The sequence below is a fragment of the Nannospalax galili genome, unplaced genomic scaffold (genome assembly GCF_000622305.1).
Source record: "Nannospalax galili isolate Female #2095 unplaced genomic scaffold, S.galili_v1.0 scaffold34, whole genome shotgun sequence".
NCBI classification, from domain to species: domain Eukaryota; kingdom Metazoa; phylum Chordata; class Mammalia; order Rodentia; family Spalacidae; genus Nannospalax; species Nannospalax galili.
Genome location: NW_008338996.1, coordinates 983,226 through 989,806, shown reverse-complemented (window position 1 = coordinate 989,806; position 6,581 = coordinate 983,226). Strand labels below are relative to the sequence as shown.

The 6,581-nt window shown below is 47.6% G+C and overlaps 1 protein-coding gene across 6 annotated transcripts in view; it reads right to left on the bottom strand.

The window, feature by feature from the left end:
• The window catches only part of LOC103734487 (N-acetyllactosaminide alpha-1,3-galactosyltransferase), a 74,797-nt gene extending 74,174 nt beyond the window's left edge, over window positions 1-623 (bottom strand). For 2 of the 6 annotated variants that reach the window (XM_029563698.1, XM_017798258.2), the window contains exon 1: window positions 403-537. The gene's annotated coding sequence lies outside the window, so the exon portion shown is untranslated. Of the gene's footprint in view, window positions 1-221; window positions 383-402 lie in introns of those variants that run through there. The other 4 variants (XM_017798259.2, XM_008833449.3, XM_029563695.1 and 1 more) reach the window with 4 other exon arrangements.
• Between the last annotated feature and the right edge of the window lie 5,958 nt (window positions 624-6,581).

Here is a 6,581-nt window from a genome sequence, read left to right as displayed (position 1 = left end):
CCCCTCCCTCCCCCTTTCCCTCTCTCCTTTTCTTCCTCCTTCCCCCATTCTGCATCTCCTTCCAATTTTGCCCTAAGGAAGAACCACCCCTCTCCAGGGACGCTCGCCTCCTGCCCTTCTAGCCTCTGGTTCTTTTTCAGTGGCCCCGCCGATACCCTGCCCTACCCTTGAGGATGCCCAGGAAAGGGAGCAACCCAGGCCCGCAGCCCTGAAGACACTACCTAGTCTGGAAGGCGGGACAGAGGCAGCGACCAGGAGCAGGATGGGGACAGAGCCTGGGGTTCAGGATCTGCACACAGAGGAAATGACCAGAACAAAAGCAAGGGACCGAGCAGAGCAAGGAGGGCCGTAGCAACCGCCCTCCCAGCGCCCAGCACGCCGCCTCCCCTCCGCAGGACCCACCTGATCCGCAGAACCCCGGGCGCTGGGCGGGTGCCGGCTGACCGCGCCTCGCGGGGAGCGGGGGCCGGGCGTGCCGGGCGGGGTGCGCTCCCTCCCCACCGCCGCCTCCTCCCTGCAGCGGCCAGAGGAGCACCGGACGGGGGATGGAGCCAAGCCGGTCCCCGCCCAGGACGCAGCAGCCAGGGGGTGGCGGCGTGAGCGAGTGCCTGTGCGCCTGGCTGCCGGAGGGGTCGTGTTTGTTTCATCTCCGCTCAGGCAGAAAAAAGCCTGAAACCAGCAAAAAAAAAAAAAAAAAAAATCCCGGTGACGGCAACTGGGTCTCCGCCTGCACGTGGTGGTAGGGGTGGTAGAGAAGGAACTGGGAGGTGAATCCCTGGAGGATGGGGTGAGGGACGGTCGCCTTCACTGCACCGGCCTTGAGGGACGCTGGCTTACTGTCAGATGACTGACTGGAAACTGGAAGGTCTTCCCCACCTTGTGTTTTCCAGGCAAGAGAGAACACAGAAAAAGACGGCCAGGGGCAGAGGGCTGCGGAGGACGTCTGCCCCGGCGGGGGCGGGGACGAGGGGGGAGATGCGCGGGGGCGGCAAGTCCTGAGCTCTGGAGGTGAAGAGCTGGTTCTGGGGTACCTAGTGCAGAGCCTGCCTGTGGTCTTTGAGCCCATGGTGTCCTCTGACAGTCACTGGCATCCTCTCCTAGAATTATCTAGAAAGGAACGCCAAATAATGGTTTCAGAGGCTATGCCTTTCCGCCCAGCAGGCACATCCATCTGTCCTTATTTGGTTTGCCCCCACCCTTGGGTTCAGATCGTTCTACTTTACCGAAGGAAAAGTGAAAATTTGCTTTTGCTAGGATATTCCCTTTTGAACATCCTTTTCATAGACCAAGAAATTAGCTTCTTTCTAGTCCTGTGATGCACACCTTTAATTCCAGCACTTAGGAGGCAGAGGCAAGCAGATCCCCAGGCCAGCCTAGTCTACATAGCAAATTCCAGGCCAGCTGGAGCTACAGGGCTACCGGGAGATCATGTCGAAAGGGGGGGGGGGGGGAGAGAAATTAGCTCTTTAAATAACAGAGCTATTAAGTTGACATCATGAAGATGGCACACAGCATGCATGTGATGCGTGACACTGGCTGATGCTTTGTCTCCCTTTTCAAACATTGACTTGGACAGGGAACCAACTTAGGTTACAAGGGAGATATGCATGAAAATTCTCTGAAATTAGCTTGTTAGGGGTGAAAGGATCCTGTTCCAAACTCTCCACAGTCACTGAAGTGTTGTTAATCAACTGCAGGACGTTCAGTTCAAGATGCAGGAGTTATTTCTGGGAACTTTCTTTCACATTGTTTTAATAAATTCTCCTCCCCTTTCATCTCCTCTGCCCCCTCTTTTTTCTTGTGGTGGAGCTGGGATTGAACCCAGGGCTGTGTGAATACCACTGAGCCTTTTCCACTCCCTTTTTACTTTCTCTCTCTCTCTCTCTCTCTGGTCTCCCTGTCTCCCCAACTAGCTGGACTCACTATGTAACAGACCAGGTTGGCCTCCATCTAACAGAAATCTGCTGGCTTCTGGCTTCTGTCTCTGGAGTGCTGGGATTAAAGGTGAGTGCCACCATGTTCGGATCTCTTCATTATTTATTTATACATTGAGAGATACATAGAACTCGTGTGTCAAGATGCAAGTATGGTGATCAGCAGACAATTTTTCTGGGATCTGTTCTTGCCTTCCATCTTGTTTTGAGGCAGGGCCCCTCTCTCTCTTAAAAGATTTATTTTTATGTGTATGTGTTTGTGTCTGTGTGTGTGTGCCCATGTATGCAGGTGTACGGAGGAATAGGGGGGAGGGTACTTGTGATGGTTAATCTTTTTTGGAGGCAAGGTTTCACATGCAGCTCTGGTTGGCCTGGAACTCTCTATGTAAACAAGGCTGGATTTTAACTCTACTTCCTGGATGCTGGGATTGAAGGTGTGGACCACCACACCCAGTCTACTTGAATTCTTGAAGGGCCCACAGAGCCCACCCACCCATCAGGTGATGTCACAGAACTTGGGGAAAACCTAGTTTTCTGGTGGGTGGGGGAGAGTAGAGCAATGGGAGAATGGATTCCTTCCGACAGCCTCACACAGCAACTCTGGAATGAGGAGTGGCCATGGCAGCCAGCACAATAAGCCCTTTGCTGGAGATCAATCGCACCATTATTGTCTTGTGAACATACTTGCAGGGAGCTTATTAGCAGCCACAGTAAAAACTGTGAGCGTGTAATGCCAAGTGCACCATTTCCCATTTCCCATTATAGCCTTTGAGAATGCATTGTTCTGCCCATTAGCCTAGATGAGAAATGTTTTGGTTTCTTTTTGTTTGTTTATTTGCAACTTGGTGTCTTATGTGGCCTTGGCTGGCTTTGAACATGTTATGTAGCTGAGGCTGGTCTTGAACTCCTGTTCCTCCTGCCTCAACCTCCTAAGTGCTAGGATTACAGGTATGTATCACTACACCCTGTGTGAGTAACTTTTGAGATCTGGATGTGATAGTACACACCTGTAACCCCAGCACTCACATTGCCCTAAGTCTAAAACCTAGGCCAGAGATTCCATTCTCTTCATCTGAGGGAAATGGTTTTTCCTTAATAAGTTTTCATTTCTGCTGTAATAATATGGAATATGCTGGTAGCTCAAATGATGGCCCTTTGTAATTAAAAAATCAAGAGTCAGGGAGATGGCTCAGCACTAGAAGGTATTTGACACTTAAGCCTGACAACCTGAGTTCCATTCCCAGAACTGACCTTGGAGAATCTACTCTCACTACTCCTGCAAAGAGATGGGAGCTAGAGACAGTAACACTGACTGGAAGGTCATGTGCTAGCTGTCCTACAGTGTGCAGCACAGCAGCAGAAACAAGAGAGACCGGCCTTGCCTTGGGCTGGGGAGATGGTTAAATGGTTAAGCACTTCCTGCTTAGGAAACTCAGGGCCAGAGTTCCCAGCACTCACACTAGGTGACTCAACCACACATGATTCCATACCAGAGGATCCAACATACTCTTCTGTCCTCCCCAAGCACCTGCATACATGGGCCACATACACACAGACACAAACACATACACATAAATAAAAATAAAATAAATCTTTTAAGAGAGAGAGGGGCCCTGCCTCAAAACAAGATGGAAGGCAAGAACAGATCCCAGAAAAATTGTCTGCTGATCACCATACTTGCATCTTGACACACGAGTTCTATGTATCTCTCAATGTATAAATAAATAATGAAGAGATCCGAACATGGTGGCACTCACCTTTAATCCCAGCACTCCAGAGACAGAAGCCAGAAGCCAGCAGATTTCTGTTAGATGGAGGCCAACCTGGTCTGTTACATAGTGAGTCCAGCTAGTTGGGGAGACAGGGAGACCAGAGAGAGAGAGAGAGAGAGAGAGTAAAAAGGGACTGGAAAAGGCTCAGTGATATTCACATAGCCCTGGGTTCAATCCCAGCTCCAACACAAGAAAAAAGAGGGGGCAGAGGAGATGAAAGGGGAGGAGAATTTATTAAAACAATGTGAAAGAAAGTTCCCAGAAATAACTCCTGCATCTTGAACTGAACGTCCTGCAGCTGATTAACAACACTTCAGTGACTGTGGAGAGTTTGGAACATTGCAGATCTAAAATCTATTCACAAATTATCTGGGGACATTTCTAGCCTACAAATAGTTACTCCTTCCCATCTCTGTTTCTGAATTAAGATTCTTATGATGAATAACAGTTATTAACTTAACAGAAGAAACAGTCTCCCCCCCATTATGAGGCTACAAATGTCATCAGATAGCATCTGAGGCCTATAGCTGAGGCTTCTCTTTTGCTGTGTCTGACTACTTACTGTGTTCCATGTATTTAAAAAGTGTCTTGATTTATAACTTTTCTTTGTTCTGTTACTATAAAACCTAGTGAAACAGTTACCACATTGGAGCATGGAATTTGGGGTAACCTGAATCTGTGTTCCCAAGCCATGGTCACTTATATTTGGCTCCAGAATATTTTGTATCCTCTTTGAAGTAAGAGTTATGCTTTTGTATTGACACAAAATGTCATAATGACATCAAATACTTTGTATGTTAGTTTTAAAAATAAATAACTAGCCGGGCATGGTGGCGCACGCCTATAGTCCCAGCACTTGGGAGGCAGAGGCAGGCGGATCTCTGTGAGCTCAAGGCCAGCCTGGTCTACATAGTGAGTTCCAGGACAGCTCAAGCTACAGGGAGACCCTGTCTCAAAAAGGCAATAAATAAACAAATAAATAACGATACATGAAAAAAGGCAATTTGAAACATTGCTCTGCTACAATTAAACACAAATAATAAAATTTATGCTTTGATTTAATGTTGATTTGAATTTTCAAATTTGATTTTAAGTTTTCTGCTCATGCTTGTGTGAGGATTTGTTTGGGTCTATAGAGCAATGAGCACAAGTTCATGCTTCATTTTAGATTTACACTTACTTCATTAAAATGGGAGATATAGCTGGAGAGATGGTCAGTGATTAAGAGCTCTTGCTGTTCTTCCGGAGGACAGGATTCAGTTCCCAGCACCACATCACCTCACAACTGCCTGTAACTCCAGTTCCAAGGGTCTGATGATTTCTATTGGCCACCTCTGCCGAAGGCACCTGTACTCATGTGTACACACCCATGGGCAGACATGTGCGAACACACACACAAACACACAATATTAAAAAAAAAAAAGTAGCCATGCATGGTAGCAAGCACCTTTAATCACAGCACTTGGGAGGCATAGGTAGGCAGATCCCTGTGAGACTGAGGCCAGCCTGGTCTACATAGAGCATTCCAGGCTAGCTAGGGCTACAGGGAAACCTTGTCTAAAAATATACCAAATCAGTGAGCTGGAGAGATGGCTCACTTATTAAGAGCACTGGCTGCTCTTACAGAAGACCAGGATTCAACTCCCAGCACCCACATGGCTGATAACAATCATTTATAACTCCAGGTCCAAGGGATGTAACGCACTCCTCTGGCCTCTCTGCAGGTATTGCACGACCCGGGTGCAGTTACACACATGTAGGCCAAACACCCATACACATAAAATAAGTAAAAATTTAAAAAAGAAAAAAGAAAGCTTTAACTGAATGAAAATTTGAGCTGTGAAAGTTCCCAGAAATAACTCCTGCATCTTGAACTGAACGTCCTGTAGCTGATTAACAACACTTCAGTGACTGTGGCCATTATCTACCAGGCTGAATATTGGGTTTGGAGTCAGAAGTTCGAGGTTCGAGGCCTTAGCTGAGTCATCAGCTGCTCTGAGACTCCTCTGCCTCATATGCAAATCTGGGAGGAGATGACTAGATGAGTTAGTTGCCTGACTAGTGAGAGGATTTCCTGGAGAGGAAGAGTGGGCCTGGCCAACACTGATCAACCAGACAGATAGACGGACACAGCTCCACGTGCTTTACACAGATACCAACTTCTTTAAATCTTGACCCACCCAACAGGTAGAAACCAATCACTCCCTGTTTTCCAAAGGAGAAAGGTGGGGTCTATGCAAGCAAACTTTGCCATCCCCTGTGTCCTGGCGCCAGAAGACCTTCCTCTTTGCTCCTTTCCTTTTTTCAACAGATATATTGGGACCCTACATCTGTTAAGGAGTCGAAGCCAGGCAGTGTCGTAGTCTAGGAGGAGTTTGCAACCCAGTAGGAAGCAGATGGTAAACCAAGAACCATCCAGTCCTCCATGCCAAGACATGTGCAACCAGGGCTCAGAGGGAGAGCTCTGGGGGACAGGGTCTTGTGAGAAGCCTGAGATGGGAGGAGTCAGCCAGAGAGACAGGTGGCAGTGGTGGAGGTTGGGATCAAAAGACAAGGTATTTCAGGAGACATGGGAAGGGAAGGAGCCTCTCACCCCAGCTAGCTTCAGCTGATAATCAAGAAGCCCTGAAAAACAAGATAATCAAAACATATACCTTGAATTCCTTGATGTCTACTTCTACTAAGGACTTCTTTGACTTTTGTCGAGGGTCTCAGTAGACCAGGCTGACCTGGAATTCACCATGTAGCTGATGATTACTTTGCAGTCTTGAGCCTGTTTCTACTCCCAAGGACTGAGATTATAGGTCTGTATCACTACATCTAGCTCTGACCTTTTTGAACTTTTTTTTTTTTTTCTTTTTTTTTGGTCTTTTTG